Genomic DNA, 22434 nt, shown 5'->3' with positions numbered 1-22434 from the left:
TTCGGGGGATGCGACCACATAGCATAATAGGAGGTGGAATTTTTATTACTTTGATTGGTGAATATCTCGGTGTGGATATAAGTCGGGGGGGATTATTACTAGAAGAGCCAGAACCCCGCGACACTATAGGTTTAAATGTATACCATGGTGCGAAAGTTTTGAAGAGGCGAAATAACGCCGCAGTACGATACCATGGTAGACATCCACAGGTGGAGAGAAACCAGCAACAAGGTAATGTAGGAGGGGGGAATGAGATGCAAGAAATGCATAGGTTTATAGCTTCTCAGGAATACGAAAATGCTAGACAGAGAGCATTTGAAGATTGGCAAGTTCATCAGAACCAGATCATAGCGCATTGCCAACATATAGGTAGAAACTATATTCCTACACCGAAACCCGTCTTCCCTCCTTGGTCTATAGAGATGCAGCCACCATATCCTACGTATGACCCTGCCGAAGCATTCTATAGCACTTATGGTTATGCCTGGAACCCCTATTGGTACCAATATCATCCTTAGTTTACTTATTATTTTTTTTTATTTTGTAATTTGTAATTATTGATACATTTAATATTTTTGTTAATATTGTAATCATTTTTATAATTATCTAACTTTTATTCTTAGATTTTAATAATTTTTGAACGTGGGGTAATATACCAAACTTCAAAAATATGTATATATGTTTGCAGTTTATCTTATGTACACAACATGGTAAAACAACGCATTTTCAAAGACTGGCATTAAGTTCAGCAAAAGCAACTAATTTTGACGACAAGATGCAAAATATATGTGAAATAACAACAAGACGGAATGAACAAATGAGGTGCACCATTTATCATTCAGCAAACAAACGCCAATATATTTGGAAACTTTGGTAAAAATTTAATCATTTTCACACAAATCACCCTCAATAATTTAAATTGTTACTAATTTCTTGCAAATGAGGGCATTGCAAGATCTTAAGTGTGGGAAGGGGTTAAATTCTTTCGGATTTTAAAAATTTTTATATTAAACACTTGGTTACCATTAAAAATACTAGTAAAACAGTAGTTGTATTAGAATCTAGTGCTCTCTGATAAAAAAGAACAGCCCTAGTCTTATATACTGACTACCCAATTCTAGTAAAAATTTTCAAAATTTTCAATTAAATGAATTCAAAATCATGTTTATACATATTTATGAACGATAAAACTAGGTTTTAACACCGAAATTATTGTTATCTCAGAAAGAACATAAATTAAGAAACAAACTAAAATGTCAAAATTCATTTAAAATGGAATAGAGGACGATAAAAAGGAAAATAAAAGCCAAGTGTGGGAAAATTTACCAAGTTATCTTAACATATGTCACATATATCTGTAACAAATAACTGAAAATACTTTTGCTTTGGACTAAACTAAACTATTTTACCCGATGAAAGAAAAGAAGAGATGGATCTACACGATGAATCAATTCCATCATTAAAAGGAAGTAAAATCTTCCGAAAAAGAAACGCGCTTCTTGATTTAGGTCATGAAGTTGTCGTCCAGACCAGCTGTAGGTTGACGAAAAATCTAGAAAAGTCATCACTAAAATCAGCAGGAAATCCACGGACCTCAGCATTAAACAGGGTCGCCAAGTGGTCAGATTTATCCTAACCATGAGAAGGATTTATCTCGTACAATGGGGGGGCACCATGCAAATTAGCTGGATAAGACTAATGAATCAGATCCCCAGAAAGGATAATCTCCTTAAAGATTAAAAATCAGCTTTTAAGACTGATATTACTCAATCCTAGAGATTGACCTTAAAGATTGAGAATTCAAACTCATGGAATTCAATGATATCTAAACTCGAGCTTAAACGAGAAAATATTTTGATCAAAATTACAAACCAATTTGTTTTCTGAAAACCCTATTTTCAATGCGTTCATTACCATTGAACGTAAAATCCTAGGAATTCACCTGGAATTCATTAGGTCACCTGAACTAAATCGGGTGTCAACCGTAAGAACGGTGGTTGCATAGCATGGTCAAAGACAGGACCTTGTGCCAGACCGAAAAATTATAAGGGTGAGCTTTACTATTGCTCCTACCAAGGATAGTAATTGCGTCCGACACGTTATAGACCATAATCAAAAGCATGTCACGGGACATTGCCTTAACAGTTGCTTGTTCAACGCTTTCCTTTACAACCGGACGGTAGTTTGCCGAAAGGTAATATACGGAACAAGTAAACTGGACGTGTTGCTTTCCAAATACAAGGTTAGCAAGTGGGTGACACAAAACAGCAAGTTTTGAGCTAAAATTTTCAAATCTAAAACCCACCGAACCCACAAAAATATTTTGCAAACACCGGTAAAGGGTTATTCCGGAAAACTTATCTAGGGTAAAAACTAGATTTCAAAAGATCAAATGTTTTCATAAAGATCCAATTTCCTTAATGGATCTAAATTTTTATAGTCATGTGGGACTGTAAACCATATCGTTACTACCATTGTTTATACCGCCGTATAGAAATCACTGATGTACAAAGTGTGAAGAATAAAGAAGTGATTCTAGTATTTCAAGACGATATTGCTTGAGGACAAGCAACGCTCAAGTGTGGGAATATTTGATAATGCTAAAAACGAACATATATTTCATAGCATTATTCCTCAAGAAAGACAAGCTTTTAGTTGCAATTGTTCTATTTACAAGTGATATTCGTTTAAATAATAAAAGGTGAAGACAAAAGACAGATTCGACGAATTGAAGACGCAAACGACCAAAAAGCTCAAAAGTACAAAAGACAATCAAAAAGGTTCCAATTATTGATAAGAAACGTCTCGAAATTACAAGAGTACAAGATTCAAAACGCAAAGTACAAAATATAAAATTGTACGCAAGGACGTTCGAAAATCCGGAACCGGGACCAGAGTCAACTCTTAACGCTCGACGCAACGGACTAAAAATTACAAGTTAACTATGTATATAAATATAATATAATATATAATTAATTATATTAATTATATATATATTATATTTATATATAAAAAACCGTCGGCAGAGAAAACTCCAAGGACTGAGCTGTAAATACTATCTCCGCGACTCGCGGAGATTGAAGGGGTTTTTGCCGCGAGTCGCGGAGCCCCAAAATTCAACTCTGGCTATAAAGCAAACCGAATTCTGATCAAATTTCATATTCTATTTCTCTCATCTCTCAATATATACGATATATATATATATATAATTTATATTTTAATTTTAATTTTAATTCTAATAATAAGGGTATGTTAGCGAATGTTGTAAGGGTGTAAGTCGAAATTATGTCCGTGTAACGCTACGCTATTTTTAATCATTGTAAGTTATGTTCAACCTTTTTATATTAATGTCTCGTAGCTAAGTTATTATTATGCTTATTTAAAACGAAGTAATCATGATGTTGGGCTAATTACTAAAATTGGGTAATTGGGCTTTGTACCATAATTGGGGTTTGGACAAAAGAACGACACTTGTGGAAATTAGACTATGGGCTATTAATGGGCTTTATATTTGTTTAACTAAATGAAAGTTTGTTAATGTTAATATAAAGATTTACAATTGGGCGTCCCTATAAATTACCATATACACTCAATCGGACACGATGGGTGGGGTATTTATATGTACGAATAATCGTTCATTTAACCGGAAACGGGAATGGATTAATAGCCACTAGAATAATTAAAACAGGGGTGAAATTACATTCAAGGGTAATTGGTGTAATTGTTAACAAAGTAGTAAAACCTTGGTTTACACGCAGTCGATAACCTGGTGTATTCATTAAACAAAGTATTAAAACCTTGTTACAATTCGAATCCCCAATTAGTTGAAATATTTATCTTCGGGTATAATAATAATTTGACAAGGACACTTGCAATTTATATTTATGACTGATGGACTGTTATGGACAAAAACCAGACGGACATATTAAATAATCCAGGACAAAGGACAATTAACCTATGGGCATAAAACTAAAATCAACACGTCAAACATCATGATTACGGAAGTTTAAATAAGCATAATTCTTTTATTTCATATTTAATATTTAATTGCACTTCTAATTATCGCACTTTTATTTATTGTTATTTAATCGCACTTTTAACTATCGTACTTTTTAATTATCGCAATTTTATTTTATCGCATTTTTATTATTCGCAATTTCATTATCGTTATTTACTTTACGCTTTAATTTAAGTCTTGTATTTATTTTATATTTTACATTAGGTTTTAACTGCGACTAAAGTTTTAAAATCGACAAACCGATCATTAAACGGTAAAAAAACCCCCCTTTATAATAATAATATTACTTATATATATATTTGTATTTTTATAAAAGTAAACTAATATAGCGTTGAGCTTTGTTTAAAGATTTCCCTGTGGAACGAACCGGACTTACTAAAAACTACACTACTGTACGATTAGGTACACTGCCTATAAGTGTTGTAGCAAGGTTTAAGTATATCCATTCTATAAATAAATAAATATCTTGTGTAAAATTGTATCGTATTTAATAGTTTTTCCTAGTAAAATATAAACTATTTTATATACTACCCCGCTGCACATCAATCACCCCATATTCCTCATGTAGTAACATTGGAACTTCTGCATGATTTACTTCAATATAATCACGCTGGCCTGGCGTCATTATATTGTACTAAATCGTACGTTCATTCCAATATCATTCCATATGGTCAATATAACGTGATCACTTCCAATTATACACAATTTCATCTAACGGTGCTTTATCTATGCCATCTCAAAACAGAATCGACATAACTAATCTCACAGTTTCTCGATGTGGGTGCGTAGGTTCTGTAGATCATGTATTAATGCCTAAGTGTCCCGAAATTTCTTCAAAGGTTTGGATTCAGGTAACATTGTTAGGTTCCTTCTAGATATTCATTCTGGGTCCCGCGTCGGGTTGTACGTGTAGCAAGTAGTGATACGATATGCCTCGAGGCGACTCGCAAGTCTTTGGGTATGGCTGAGCATCAGTAGAAGACACTATGACCACATTAAAGGGAATGCCTTCTCGACTTCCCCAATGTCTAGGAGTGGTAGGGACCTAAGTCCAGAAGTGTTGTTAGATCGTCGAGCAGTGGTGAAGAATGAAAGGGTTAAGTGACGGTCATGAAAGCGTACAGGGTATGTGTCAACTGAACAATCTCCTAGATTGCGTGAAGTAATGTTTCGATCTCTGGAATGGTGGAACAGTAGTAACAGGTGGATTACAATACTAATCCTTAGGGTTAGACGAGTGGGAAAGTAGTTCAGAAAAACGTCTGAACTGGGAAGGATTAGTTCTCCAAGTCGATACAGCGAATATTAGACATATAGTAAGAGCGTAATCAGGCACATCATCTACAGCAGCCTAGATCGTTTACAACAGCACGTAGCAGGACAATAGTAACAGTATCATACCAAAGTAACATACTAGAAGCAAATAGTAGCATGCAGTAGCGAGAATAAGCAAATGCATACAGTGAGTTTATATAGCAGTAAAAGGAAACGGTAGCACGTAGTAAGTTCATACAGTAGTAGAAGTGGGCAGTGGCATGCAGTAGTAGTAAGCAGTATCATGCAGTAATATAACACAGTAGCATGCAGCAAGTTCTGCAGAAACAAGTAAACTAGCAAGTTGTAGATTAGTCCTATTAGTGAATCCTACTCTGGTCGGTCTTAGACTCACTAATGCAACCTAATTTCCTACAACCAAAGCTCTGATACCAAATGTGATGCCCCGTACTAATTCATCATGTACGGACCATCAACGACAGGTTCATTACAAGGTTAAGTGCTATATGCGATTTCAAAAAGAGTTTGCATTCATAACAAAAGTGATGTTTTAACCAACATCGAATGTTTTACAACAAAAGTATGCTTCAATGAACAGAAGCAATTAGTAATTGTACGTGACCCCAATGGTCGTTGAAAATCATGTTTCAAATGTAATAAAGTTTGAATGCAAAAGTAAACGTTCATGCGGGACATCTCTAAGCAGTGGGTTGTCTATAGCAAGACTAGTACAACAGCGGAAGCAACCTTAAGCACCTGAGAAAAACATGTTTAAAAATGTCAACACAAAGGTTGGTGAGCTATAGTTTAAGTATAACAGTAATGTAAGTAGGCCACGAGATTTCAGTGCTACAAAGAGCGTTTCAAAACAGTAATCCAAATCCGTATGTTTAAGTATATGCTCAACTGTGGGCACTCGGTAACTAACTTAACGTTTAATAATATATCACCCCCTGAAAGTACACTTGGTAAGTGCGTATGTTTACGAAGTATTAAACACCCGTTAAATGCTAGCGCTACTAGCCCGAGTGGGGATGTCAAACCCTATGGATCCATATCTAAGATTCGCGTTCACCGGTTCAAAAACCAATGACTAAACGTTACCGAGCTAAAGGGAATGTTTCTGCCGTTGTATAACCCACACATATATAAGTTTAAGTACTCGTGCCTAGTATGTAAAACATAAAATCCGCATGTATTCTCAGTTCCCAAAATAAGTTAAAGTAAAAAGGGAATGCTATAACTCACAATGATAAAGTAGCGGTAAGGTATGACTCGGAAAGTAAGCAAGTAATGAAGGTTGTCCAAACGGGTCCTCAACCTAAGTCAAATAGTACTAAGTCAGTAAATAGTCCAAATAGGTTTAAAAGTATGTAAATAAGGTCTTAAGGGTCATCATCATTCATCATCAAACAAAAGGTGTAAAGTAAGTTTCGTTTATGAAAAGAGTTTGAAACAAAGGCTGAGTTCGGTCAGTCACCACGGCCTCAATACCTACTGAAATAAGGTGAGACCAGTGGCCATGGCTCCGTATATGAGTCCTTTAGTTGTGGTAAAAATTACAGAAGCAAACTCGTCTTCGTTTGACCATGGCGACGGTCTAAGTGCGAGTAGGTCAGAATTTTCAGCACAACGTTAAATGGACATAGTGACGATCGGAGGGCCATAAATCCTAAACCGTAACTCGGATTAAGACGAGTCCTATATGAAAAGTTATCTAATCGAACAGAGCTATCTAAAAATAATAATTACAGTAGCCCAGGTCGTACAGGTCAGACACAGAAACAGTAGAGCAGTAGGGTCAGTAGGTTCCGGTGGTTCTTGGTGCTCGATGCTTATCATGGTTCTCATCCTTGATGCATGTAGCTTCAAGTGTACAACTCGTTGATATGTTTGCATCACTTTCACCAAGGTTTGACCATCATAACCCAAGTGTAAGTCTAAGACATGAAGCACAACTCACTTAAGTGTTGCAAGTGTTTTGATGAACCAAAGTTACATCAAAGTCTTAGATCTAACACATACATGAACTTTAAAACTAATAATAAGTTACAAACTTGAAAGTGAACTTATGAAATCAAGATCTTAAGATGTAGAACATAGTTCTTAGTTTGATCTTGAAGTTCCAAGACTCAAAAGTCTAGATCTAACATAAGTGTACAAAATTATAATTAAAGAAAGCTTAGTTACATGTTCTTGAACTTTTAAAGTAAATTTTAGTTCAAGAAAGTATGAGATCAAGACTAACTTGTAATACTTGACCAATACTAACAAACATGAATTTAAAGTGCATAATATAAAGAAACAAACTAGGTAAATAAGTAACTAGTTCATGGGTTGTTCATACTTTAAAGATTCAAACCAAAGTTTGATCTTTAAGAATGTAAACTTTAAAGTCTACAAACATGATTTACAAGTATGATTTTTACAACCATGAACTTACAAACTTTAAAACTTTAAAGGTAGAACATAAACTAGTAAGTTTATGCTCTTGAGTGTTCTTGTAAATACAAGATAAAAGAAGAATCTAACTAGAAAGTTGATCCTTGTACTAGTAAGTAAATAACAAACAACAAGTAAGTAAACCATAAACATGAACAAGTAACAACAAACAAAAGATGATGGTGATGAGAGGTCTTGGGCCACGGTTTTAGTACAAGAAAAAGAGGAGAAGAAAAGTCTATGTTGCTTACATGAAAGGAGAGAAAATGAGAGAAAAGATGAGAGAACTTGCAAGTGATTTTGTGTGTGTGTAAATGAAAGAGTAATACTAGTAAATGAGGTAGTAAAAAAAAAAGCAATCAAACTCCTCTAAAGGCCTTGAAGGCTGTTGGTTCATCAAGGAATCAAGGGGAAGACATATATCCACAAGGTTCTTACAAGTATTTTGAAAAAAATGGTTACAAGGGGTGTTGCATGGGGAAGATGTGAGTAACTAGATTCCACCAAGTTAATCTATCTAGTTTAAACTCAAAGTAATACTTGCATTCATAAAATGGGCTTATTAATCCAATTAGTGTGTAGGGTGGGCTCTTAAGTCCATTAACATTAATAAAAGCCCAAGTTCAAGTAATTAACAAATTAATCCAATAAAGCCCAAGTAATTAACTAGTAACCTTAGTTAATTAAAATGATTAATAATAATTAATCATGAATGTAAATAATATTCAAAAATATTATTCGTGTAAAGTTCGTGTGTCACAAAGACATGTCGGGCATTTAAAAGTCATGTATGGTAACAAGTAAATGTATAAAAATACATTCATTAAATCACAAGTATTAATAATAAACATTATTAATTAAAGATGGAAAAACCAGGGTCGTTACAGTTTTGCTTGTGTCTATCTTGTCAAACATTTATAAAAGCATTTCATGTATTCGCAGTTCAAAATATATTTCAAAAGCATTTAATAAAGCAGTTGTAAAAACAGCGCATGTATTCTCAATCCCAAAAATGTAAAGAGTAAAAGGGAATCAAATAAACTCACAATAATGTATTTTGTAGTAAAAATACATATGACGAAACTGAACAATGCAGGGTTGGCCTCGGATTCACGAACCTATATTTAATTATGTATATTAACACATGTAATGGAAATCGAAACAAGTTTATATATTATTATTAATACTATACTCGTTATATTATATGTTATTTAATTAAATTTAATATATTTAATTCATATGTTTTATATATACTAATAATAATGATAATACTAATAAATAAAAATGTTATATGTTAATACTATATTAATAATAATAATAATAATACTTAATAATAATAATAATAATAATAATAATAATAATAATAATAATAATAATAATAATCATAATGATAATAATATTAATAATTTTCAAAAATAATAATAGGTATTTAACATAACCTTAATTATACTTTTTCTTAATAATCATAATCATATCATTAACCTATTTTAAATCATAAACTTAATCCTAAATTTTATTTTTAAACCTAACCTTATCATATTCATAAACATCTTTATCTAAATTACTTTATGTATAATTGAATCCGTTATATCTCCACCTCCACCACCGTATCATTATCATTAATCTTATTTTTATGATTTCAACATTTTACAAGTCATCCATCATTAACTTTAATCATTTTGTCACCTTCATTATTCATCTTTTTCTTCCACTAACATATTCTAATTGACAACCTCACTTTCTGTCACTATCATAATTACTAATCACCATTATTTATCATCACATATCACATAATCATTATTTATCAATGAACTTCTTCAACCTCGTTTCATCATCACTGTAGGTTCGTTATCATTATCATATTATTATTTTATGTGTGTTGTGAGTTGTAATAGGAACAGATAGCAATCGGTTTGTCTAGATTCATATGTAATACTAATTAGAAATAACGTACCACTGTAAGTAAGGATCAAGAAAACAGATAGCAGCTAAAAGGACTGGCATATTGTGGCCCAACATAATAACAGTTTAGCAAGCCCAACATATGTGGGCCGTTTGATTTGTGTTGCCCGTCCGAAAAATAAAAAAATAAAACGCAGTATCTGAATTCATTGAGTCATGTACTGTGTAATCATACTTCAATTACCATTACCTCATCGTCCATTAATCAAATCATTAATATAATTATCCCACCATCGTTATCATGTATCACTTTATAAGGACAAGTGGTATTGTTTTGGTGACTTTCGACCCAAAAGAAAAAGGCACCAGTATTTGTAAACGAATCATGGATAGGCAAATTCAAGAAATATTATAAAGAAGAACGGGAGGGTTTCTAATATCGGGTTTTCAATCATACATGGCAACAGTACATCAAATCTCATCATTCTTATAGCAACAGTGAGTTGGGGCAGCAAAAAGTAATAAGGAATCGTGTATGATGGCATTATGTTTCGGTTAATGGAAAGAACATGTAGGGTTTGCTTTTACTTTACTTTAAAATTGACATGATGTAGCTATACCATTTAAATTGAACACGGCTCATATCGACACCTATATATATATATATATATATATATATATATATATATATATATATATATATATATATATATATATATATATATATATATATATATATATATATATTCTTTCTATCTTTAAGGACCACACATATTGAAGCACACTTGTCTTGACAATAGTAAACGAAACTGCAGCAGAAAGGAAAGAAAACACTCATACAGCAGTCCCTTTAATCAGTCTGGTAACAGTCCAGTTCAACGAAAGTTTCCATGTCGACTTGGAGAAGAATTGTAACAGATTAATTAAGGTTGTTTTGGGATGGTTTTGTCGTGATGAAACTGAAAAGGTCTGGTAGCACTTGCATCGAATAGCATGGTGTTGGTGGTGGTTCGTGTTTGACAAAAGAAGAAAGAAAGAGTTAGAGTTGATGGAATTGGTTATGGCTTAGGTGGAAGTGATTTGTGTGATGGTATCCTTAATTCGTACAGGAAATAGGAAACGAGTTACAGTCGTTTGTTGTTGTTCCATTTGAAACAGAAACTTGTAATAAGGTGGTTGTTTTGTGGTGGTGTTTGCGAAAGTATAAAACAGAAACAGAAAGGATTCATAGCAGCAGCCTGTAGGTTTTAATTGGTGGTGTTCTAAATGGGTTTGGTAATGATCTTGGTAGTGAACAACAAAGAAGATGGTTTGATGAGCTGTGGGGTTGAAGGTGGTGATTTAGGGTGACAGTTGTATGGTTGTAGATGGAATGAAATCAGAAAATAGAAATGGTTTTTGAAGATAATATTGAAATGGGTTTGGTTGTGGAAGATGGTGGGTTTTGTTCGAACAGCTGAAAAACCCATATGGGTTTCGGGTCTAGGTTGCACAGAATACCAAAACGAAATAGAATTGTTTGAAGATAGTTAATTGGTGGTTTGAACAGAAGTAAAAAGTAAGCAGCAACAATCGTTTTCGTGGTGGTGTTTATGTAACAAAAACAGTTCCAAAGGTGATGAGTGGCGGTGAAGGTATAAGGGAGAAGATTAGAAAACAATAAGTTGTAGGAGTAGGTGATCGAATCATGAGCAAATTGTATATCTATATGTCTATGCATAATATATACATAAATATGAGATAGAGATATTGGAGTAAAAGAACAAAAGTAGTTACATGATTTCAATTAGTTATAGTAGTATGAATCGATTGATTGTGTTAGTGGTTTGACATAATTTCACAGGTAAACAGGAAGACGAATAAATAAAAATTAAAAGGTGATTTGGATTTATAACCGAATCCGTGAAATTAATTGTCTTTTTATTTATATTCAAATAATATCATTAATTAATAACTATATTAGTAATAATTATACTATTAATATTATTAATAATAATAAAAATACTAATATAGAAATAATAATAATATAACAATTAATACATATCAAATTTCATATTCATGTTATATGTAATATTTTTATTAATACTGATTTTACTATTAATATTTATTTCAATAACAACTTTATTACTCTAGGTATTATTTTATATGTTAATTCAATTGATTAAAATATACTTTATTAATTTTTAAAATATTATAAATGTACTTATATTTATATTTGTATATATGTATTGATTTTTAGATAGTGGTTCGTGAATCGTCGGGAATAGTCAAAGTCAAATGCATTCATGAAAAATAGTTCAAACATTTTGAGACTTAACTTTACAAACTTTGCTTATCGTATCGAAATTATATAAAGATTAGGTTTAAATTTGGTCGAAAATTTTCGGGTCGTCACAGTACCTACCCGTTAAAGAAATTTCGTCCCGAAATTTGAGTGGGATCATCATGGTTAACAATAATAATGTTTTCCTGACGAATATGAGCTGCTCAATAGAGTTTTATTACTGGTGAGTAATATGGTTAAGATAATTCGACTATTCGAAGAGTACGAGTGAAGCTATCACAAAAGATTGAGATAGAAATTTAACTTTTGACGTAGTCACGGAGGATTTCCGAAATTCAAGGGATTTAAAAGAAAATCTTTATAATCTGAATAAGATCTGATCCTTCGGAATTTAAGAAAATTAGGATCCGCTTTGATTAAATGCGATTATTTATCTCGATTGCTTTGTCTGATATTTCACTATAAATCCACTCCCTTCATTTCCTTATTTTCACAGCTCACACCTTCTATTCTTTCTCCCTCAACTCAAACTTTTGTTTTCTCTTCTCGATTTTAAGTCAAACTAATAATGATCCAGAATTCGTAGGTATGGATTTTCGAATGAACATGACTAATGTTCTAAGAGAAAATTTGTGATAGCACGATCTTGATTGGTTAAATTACCAGAATTCAGGAGAAAAGATAGAACTATCAAGAAAATATGTTCTTGATATGTTTATAGGTTAGATAGAATGTAAGAGTCGTGTAACATGGCACATGATGACGTTATAGTCTGTGAATCATCACGTTCCATTAGAAACTCAGCATGACTTACTGTAATATAATCACGTTGATCAAGTGTCATTATATTATACTAACTCATGCATCAGTTGCCAACATTACTTCAATAACATTCATATTTTAAGCTCAAAAGTTTACAGAATATAGAAACTAACAGTTTCTATATGATGTAACACTGATAGCACAAAGAGATTAATGATTTCAGATAAGAATAGTTATGAAAATATCTTCAGAAATATGGAGGATATTTATAATGAAAGATACGATGATATCTTGGAATTTCTAATATCGAAGGATGGTGAAGAAAATTTGTCCGCAAGAGTTTGGAGTCAGAAGAAAGGTATTCGCTAAAAATTTCATCAGAAACAGAATCATCAGAATTCTTAATGTACAAGTTTAGTCCTTGTGATTTGTTCAGAGACTCCTTCGTAGTTTGCTCAATCAGTTTTTCAGTTTCAAACTTTTTCTGAGCTTTGCCAACATACAATTCTTTATCATCAACTTTTGGCTGTTGAGGTCGTTTACAGTTTTTGTTGCTTCATTTAACTTTTTAAAATTCAGAGCATTAATTCGCAGACTGGGTGCTTTTCAGAATTTCAGAATAGAAGATCATAGTTCTAAGAGATAAATGTTATATGGATACATATAACTGTTGATGTGGAAACGTTGTGAGACTCAAAATACAGATTTACTGATTCTCGGTAATTGGTATGGCAATTCTTGTTACAAGATGCGGATGAGTACATGATGAGACTTCAATAGATAAATATAGTGATTTGTCGGAGAGATTTAAGCCAATGAGCAACGAGGTTGCTGGTACGTCTGCTGGTAATATGATGGAATATAAAAAATTCATCGGTAACAATAAAAGAGCACGCATATATATCAAAGTTATAATAAGGTTGTTTCGAACGAAAAGTTGAAGTTGACTTGCTGGAGCTGTGATAAAATTGGCTATTTTGAAGAGGGATTGTAAAGTTATTTTCGGTAATAATAACGCCAAAGGAGCTAGCACAGATACGTGTTAAACGTTTACTCAGGTTCCGAGTGTTTTCAAGTGCATAATTATATGCATTAATCTTTTCTTTCATAGATGAAGTGCGGTTGGTTCATCCTCTCGATTGAGGTGTTTTCAAGAATCTTGAAAGGTTTGAACGCAGATTGTAATCGTCGAGATACAAACGAGGTTTAAGATGAAATCAAGTGGCAAACTTGAAGAATTGTTTAGTTTCATATGTTATAATCAATATTTTAATTCATTTTAATCGTTCAATGTTGATAGTCCTCAGTTGATAGTCCACAGATAGCAATTTAATAATTCATATATAGTTTAATATATAATATTCTAATTAATTAATACGTATCGTGACCCATGTACATGTCTCAGACTCGATCACAACTCAAACTATATATATTATTTGAGAATCAACCTCAATCCTGAATAGAGAACTCGATCATTACTGCATATAGAGTGTCTATGGTGATTCCAAATAATATATATAGATGTGTCGATATGATATGTCAAAACTTTGTATACATGTCCCGATATTTAAAGTGCGTAAAATAAATAATAGAAATTAAATGACGATAAATAAAATTGCGAGAATATAAATTGCGATAATTAAATTGCGATAATTAAAATGTAACCAGTTAGCTAGGAACAGTTAGCTAGGAACAGTTAGCATGGATTCTTAACAAAATTCTTCTCATAGTTAAATTGTTTGTTTCTAACAAATTTTATTTTGTCCAATATTTTCTTCATTATGCCACTTGTTGGATTCTGGGAAGTCAAAATCCAAATATGAAATTGCATGAAAATGGTTATTTTGTGGTGAACAGGTTCGTATATCGGTGAATGTATGTAGGATAGTAAATGACTGTTGAACCAAATTCGCAGAATGTACCTTGTAACTGATTAATGAGCAATCTAAATATTCCTCGGGTATTACCTACCCGTTAAAACATTTTTACCATTAACAGTTTGTACAAAAGAATTTTTAATTACAATCTTTATGAAAACATATATACATATATATTTTCTTCAGATGTAACCATAGATTTAATGAGTTAATATGATATTAAACTCATATGATTTTTGGTTTGAGCTAGAATAAGTAATCTCTAAGACTATTAGGAACTACATATTCTTCGCAGAATATTAATGAAGTTATGGGTCAATACTTCATCGTTAACTATTAGGAATCACATATTCTTCACAGAATATTAATGAAGTTATGGATCAATACTTCATCTGTTATTGTTGTTGGTACTCCTTGGTATCTATGGTACGTAAGATGTTGATGTTCGTGGGACAGATTGTGAATTTGAGTTGTGAGGTGCGGATGTTGTTGTTGGTGGTGTGATGGTACTGTTGTTGTTGCTGAAGCTGGTAGGTTCTGCACCATATTCTCCACATAGATTACTCGAGCGCGAATTTCGTTGACTTCTTCAATTACTCTGGGATGATTGTCGGTAAGAACGAGCGAATGAATAAGACCCAGAAATTGAGATAGTAAATAATCATGACGAGATACTCTGGAAATGAGAGTGAAAATGGTGTTTCGGACTAGTTCGCTGGTGAGTGCTTCAGGTTCATCGCCAAGAGAAATTCGGTTGATGTAAAGTATCGCCTTCTTCTCGTCTCCATTGATTAAGTCGACTACGAACTCATCAGATGAATTGGGGGTGGATGATTGGTTGATTCATTATGGTGACACTGCTTTCGGAGCTTAGGTGAAACTCCATATCGGAATAGCTGTCGGAATAACTATCGGAATAGCTATTAAAATCTGAGGGACTCGAACTGGTTGAGGGATTCATCTCGTACGATCAGATGAAGTATTTTCGATAAGAAATAGATTATAGGATGTAGATTAGTACCCTGCAATACATAATTTACATATGCATATATAATACTAAAATCCTATAAGTTACGGAGGAATCTAGGGAATCTGTCAGGCAAAGGTAACAATAACAAATACGCTAAGATATGAATTAGCAGATATGCTAAGATATGAGTTTTTTCTATACACTATCTAGGCAATAGAGGCAGTAAGATGTGTCTAGACTTTAAGGATGATAAGCAAATAATTTTTGACACTAAATGATAAGCAAAACTTTTGACATGCAGACACGGTCGAAGTCCAGACTCACTAATGCATCTAAACAACTATCAGTTAGACACACTAATGCAAGACTGATAATGCTAAAAACGAACATATATTTCATAGCATTATCCCTCAAGAAAGACAAGCTTTTAGTTGCAATTGTTCTATTTACAAGTGATATTCGTTTAAATAATAAAAGGTGAAGACAAAAGACAGATTCGACGAATTAAAGACGCAAACGACCAAAAAGCTCAAAAGAACAAAATACAATCAAAGAGGTTCCAATTATTGATAAGAAACGTCTCGAAATTACAAGAGTACAAGATTCAAAACGCAAAGTACAAGATATTAAATTGTACGCAAGGACGTTCAAAAATCCGGAACCGGGACCAGAGTCAACTCTCAACGCTCGACGCAACGGACTAAAAATTACAAGTCAACTATGCATATGAATATAATATAATATATAATTAATTCTTAAAATTAATATATATATTATATTATATTTATATAAACGTCGGCAGAAGAAAACAACCAAATTTGGCTCTCCCCAGCTGGCCATGCAATCGCATGGCCTTGAAGGGTAAAGCTTATGCGATCGCATGAGCATCTTTTCCAGATCAAAGGCCTATAAAAATCGAGCTTTAGTGTAACACAAAACACATCTTTTTCTATCTCTCAATATATCTATACGTAATATTTATATTTATATTTTAATTTTAATTTTAAATCCTAATAATAAGGGTATGTTAGCGAATGTTGTAAGGGTGTAAGTCGAAATTCTGTTCGTGTAACGCTACGCTATTTTTAATCATTGTAAGTTATGTTCAACCTTTTTACATTAATGTCTCGTAGCTAAGTTATTATTATGCTTATTTAATCCGAAGTAATCATGATGTTGGGCTAATTATTCAAATTGGGTAATTGGGCTTTGTACCATAATGGGGTTTGGACAAAAGAACGACACTTGTGGAAATTAGACTATGGGCTATTAATGGGCTTTATATTTGTTTAACTAAATGATAATTTGTTAATGTTAATATAAAGATTTACAATTGGACGTCCCTATAAATAACCATATACACTCGATCGGATACGATGGGCAGGGTATTTATATGTACGAATAATCGTTCATTTAACCGGACACGGGAATGGATTAATAACCACTAGAATTATTAAAACAGGGGTGAAATTATGTACAAGGATACTTGGCATAATTGATAACAAAGTATTAAAATCTTGGGTTACACGCAGTCGACATCCTGGTGTAATTATTAAACAAAGTATTAAAACCTTGTTACAGTTTAAGTCCCCAATTAGTTGGAATATTTAACTTCGGGTATAAGGATAATTTGACGAGGACACTCGCACTTTATATTTATGACTGATGGACTGTTATGGACAAAAATCAGACGGACATATTAAATAATCCAGGACAAAGGACAATTAACCCATGGGCATAAAACTAAAATCAACACGTCAAACATCATGATTACGGAAGTTTAAATAAGCATAATTCTTTTATTTCATATTTAATTTCCTTTATTTTATATTTAATTGCACTTCTAATTATCGCACTTTATTGTTATTGTATTTAATTGCACTTTTAATTATCGTACTTTTTAATTATCGCAAGTTTATTTTATCACACTTTTATTTATCGCAATTTCATTATCGTTATTTACTTTACATTAAGTCTTGTATTTATTTTTAATTTTGGTTTTAACTGCGACTAAAGTTTTAAAATCGACAAACCGGTCATTAAACGGTAAAAAACCCCCCTTTATAATTATAATATTACTTATATATATATTTGTATTTTTATAAATTTAAACTAATATAGCGTTAAGCTTTGTTTAAATATTTTCCCTGTGGAACGAACCGGACTTACTAAAAACTACACTACTGTACGATTAGGTACACTGCCTATAAGTGTTGTAGCAAGGTTTAAGTATATCTATTCTATAAATAAATAAATATCTTGTGTAAAATTGTATCGTATTTAATAGTATTTCCTTGTAAAATATAAGCTATTTTATATACACTTAGCGAAAACATCAAAGACCTGGTTCGCTAAGACCACCGCTCTGATACCAATTGAAATGCCCCGTCCTAATCCATCTGGACGAAGTCTTTAACAGTTGGTCCCATTGCGAGGTTCTGACCTCTATATGCCATGAACGACTCCATGTAATATGAGCAAATGCACAGCGGAAGATTTCTTTCATACCTGAGAATAAACATGCTTTAAAGTGTCAACCAAAAGGTTGGTGAGTTCATAAGTTTATCATAAAACAATAAAATTCATCATTTTGATAGACCACAAGATTTAAATGCTGCATGGTACAAATGGGCCCGAATCCTATACCCACTTGTAATGTACATGCGATATCTTTTAAATACAGTACACCTTTCTCGTGTACGAAATTATCGTTCATAAATCTTAGTAACCGTGCACATATCTCGTGCACAAAAATAACTTACACATAACCTGTGTATAAAATCATTCTCTCGATACATAACATTCACTTCAATTGGTGGCAATTATCATGTCCACATAATTCAATGGTGGCAATTATCATGTCCACATAATTCAATGGTGGCAATTATCATGTTCACATAATTCAATAATAATCCGCAGAACTTCTGTCTACATAATAATTCATTCGAGGAATGTTTTACTTATGTCTATCTTTTCAAACATTTATAAAAGCATTTCATGTATTCGCAGTTCAAAATATATTTCAAAAGCATTTAATAAAGTAGTTGTAAAAGCAGCGCATGTATTCTCAGTCCCAAAAATGTAAAGAGTAAAAGGGAATCAAATGAACTCACAATAATGTATTTTGTAGTAAAAATACATATGACGAAACTGAACAATGCAGGGTTGGCCTCGGATTCACGAACCTATATTAAATTATGTATATTAACACATGTAATGGAAATCAAAACAAGTTTATATATTATTATTAATACTATACTTGTTATATTATATGTTATTTAAGTAAATTTAATATATTTAATTCATATGTTTTATATATACTAATAATAATGATAATACTAATAAATAAAAATGTTATATGTTAATACTATATTAATAATAATAATAATAATAATAATAATAATAATAATAATAATAATAGTCATAATAATAATAATATTAATAATTTTCAAACATAATAATAGGTATTTAACATAACCTTAATTATACTTTTTCTTAATAATCATAATCATATCATTAACCTATTTTAAATCATAAACTTAATCCTAAATTTTATTTTTAAACCTAACCTTATCATATTCGTAAACATCTTTATCTAAATTACTTTATGTATAATTGAATCCGTTATATCTCCACCTCCACCACTGTCATAACCCGACCTTAACCATAAGGACGAATACAATAACATATGATTTCTTCGCGAGGTATTGACCTCTATATGCGACATTTTTCAAAAACTGCATTCGTTTTTACAATACAAATCATAGCTTTTATTACAAATACAAGGTTTAAACAACTTAATAATGATTATCGTTTAGCGATAATCTTAGACTTACAAACTTTACATGTGATAATAACAATACGACCTCCAACATATTTTACATTACAGATCCTCCGATATGCAGTTTTATTTTTGACACAAATATGCATACTCAAGATCTTGCTTAAATTCAACATGTTGCAGCGGAAGCTCTTAGTTATCACCTGAGAATAAACATGCTTAAAACGTCAACATAAAGTTGGTGAGATATAGGTTTAAAGCCGGCAGCGTTATGAATATAGACCACAAGAATTCATATATAAACGTTTTAATAAAAATATTCTAAGTTGTTGAGCACTTGATAACCATACTTAACATTTAATCAACATCGCATATTCCCTTTATTATGAAATCTTACTACACCGTACCAAGAGTAGTCACCGAAACGAAGTACTGTGCAACCGTTGAATACTGGTCGTCCAGTCCGGTTGGGGTTGTCAGGCCCGATAGATCTATCAACAGGATTCGCGTTTACAATACCTCATGTAAATAGTAGTTACCAAGTTACAGGGAAGTATGCCAGTGGTACAACTCAACGTAGAATATATATTTTTAATCACTTGTGTCCATAACGTAAATCATAAAATGCATGTATTCTCATCCCGAAATATTTAGAGTTTAAAAGTGGGACTATATACTCACTTTTGTCTTGAAGGTATTTAACTCGACTTGGTCTCCGATAGATATCACAAACCTAACCATATATATAATATATCAACATATTTTCTTTTCAAGTAATCGTTACATATATATATATATATATATATATATATATATATATATATATATATATATATATACTTTTAATATTTTTAATATTTTCTTAGTCCGTAGTTAGCAGTCCGATGTTAGTGGTCCACAATTAGTTGCTTAAATAAAATAAATAAAGACCCCATCGTATTCGTGTTGATCAGAATTAATCTTGACCCATGGTACCATGTTGTCAAATGACGTGTTGCGTACATAAAGTACCGTGTTGTCAAATGACGTGTTGCGTACAATCATGAGGTCTTATGATTAATCTTCTCGTGTTGTTTACGGGTGGTCCTGAAATATATAAAATAAAATCATAAGTAAATATATATTAAATATTATGTTAATTAGCCAAGATATGATTAATCCGATTTTGTCATAATATGATATATTACAGGTCTTGAAGTATTTTTTAAAAATCAAATTAGAAGGATCTATTTAGTTTGCGAACAAGTTTGAAATCACTCAAACTATGTTCTTGTTGTTAAAATTTTATAACACAAAATAAGATAGCTATATAAATATGAATCGAATAAGGTTATGAATAAGGTTACTACCTCAAGTTACTTGGACAAAGCTACTGGAAAAGGTAAGAAAAATCTTGGAATCAAAAGAGTGGTGGAGTGGGATTGAAAGATTGGAAGTAATCTCCTTGAAATTGGATGACTATATTGATACGTTTTTTAGTAGGTAGATGAAGAGAGATTAGGGAGTGAATTAACTTGAAAGAAAATTGGAAATGAAATTGTATGTGTGTGTGTGCAAAATAGCATGATTATGGGATGGATATATAGGAGATGTAGTTTGTTTTCTTGCACAAAAGTCACACATGAGGTTAAATGGCTGGTTCCCACATGTAACATCATGTCTAGTGGCTGATCATTGAAGTTTATTGTTGGTATATACCAATAGTAAATATGTATAGAAGCTGGGTATGATACGGTTACATATACCCTAGATATACTTGTAGAAATTTTGAGGAATCGGAACGAGAATTCAAATATGGACGGGTTTATAACTGTAAAAGAGGCTCAAAACTGGGCTTTCATTTTTGGGTCAAACCGGGCCAAAATAAAATTTTAAGACATTTTTGGCTCTGCCCCTTGGACCCCGCCAGGGGTTGCCACCCCTTGGACCCCGCTTATCGGGGGCGCTGCCCCCGAACCCCCGTCATAATCAAGATAAGTTCAAACAAGTGTGCACTCCACACTTCCCCAAACTTGTTCGATATTTATCAAGATTATTTTGGTTACAAATTAATCCCATGACACTTAAATCATATTGGTGACATAGATCACCAACACATTATAGATTGTAAGTATATATGTCAAAGAACGTTACATATAGTTATCGTTTTGAAAACTTAAGTTTGTGGTCTCAAAGTATACTTATAACTCATTGTTGTTAGTTCACAATGAAATGTTAAACCATCCTTAAATCATGTTAAATATGTATAGATATGTACATATACATAATCGTATTATTATCGTGTGTTATATAGTTCGTGATACCATCGGTCAAATTAGACGGTCAAACGTTGTGTGAAACTCTTTTCAAAAACATAAGTCTCAACAGTTTGGATTGCTTATCATGTTGGTAAGGTTTATTTTATGTAAATATTAATCTCATAAGTATAAAACGATCGGAAAATCCGGGTCGTTACAGTACCTACCCTATCATTATCATTAATCTTATTTTTATGATTTCAACATTTTAATTTCCACAAGTCATCCTTCATTAACTTTAATCATTTTGTCACCTTCATTAATCATCTTTTTCTTCCACTAACATATTCTAATTGACAACCTCACTTTCTGTCACTATCATAATTACTAATCACCATTATTTATCATCACATATCACATAATCATTATTTATCAATGAACTTCTTCAACTTCGTTTCATCATCACTGTAGGTTCGTTATCATTATCATATTATTATTTTATGTGTGTTGTGAGTTGTAATAGGAACAGATAGCAATCGGTTTGTCTAGATTCATATGTAATACCAATTAGAAATGATGTACCGCTGTAAGTAAGGATCAAGAAAATAGATAGCAGCTAAAAGGACTGGCATATTGTGGCCCAACATAATAACAGTTTAGCAAGCCCAACATATGTGGGCCGTTTGATTTGTGTAGCTCGTCCGAAAAATAAAAAAATAAAATGCAGTATCTGAATTCATTGAGTCATGTACTGTGTAATCATACTTCAATCACCATTACCTCATCGCCCATTAATCAAATCATTAATATAATTATCCCACCATCGTTATCATGTATCACTTTATAAGGACAAGTGGTATTGTTTTGGTGACTTTCGACCCAAAAG

Source organism: Rutidosis leptorrhynchoides, chromosome 8 (assembly GCF_046630445.1).
Source record: "Rutidosis leptorrhynchoides isolate AG116_Rl617_1_P2 chromosome 8, CSIRO_AGI_Rlap_v1, whole genome shotgun sequence".
Lineage (NCBI taxonomy): Eukaryota > Viridiplantae > Streptophyta > Magnoliopsida > Asterales > Asteraceae > Rutidosis > Rutidosis leptorrhynchoides.
This window is presented reverse-complemented; position numbering follows the sequence as displayed.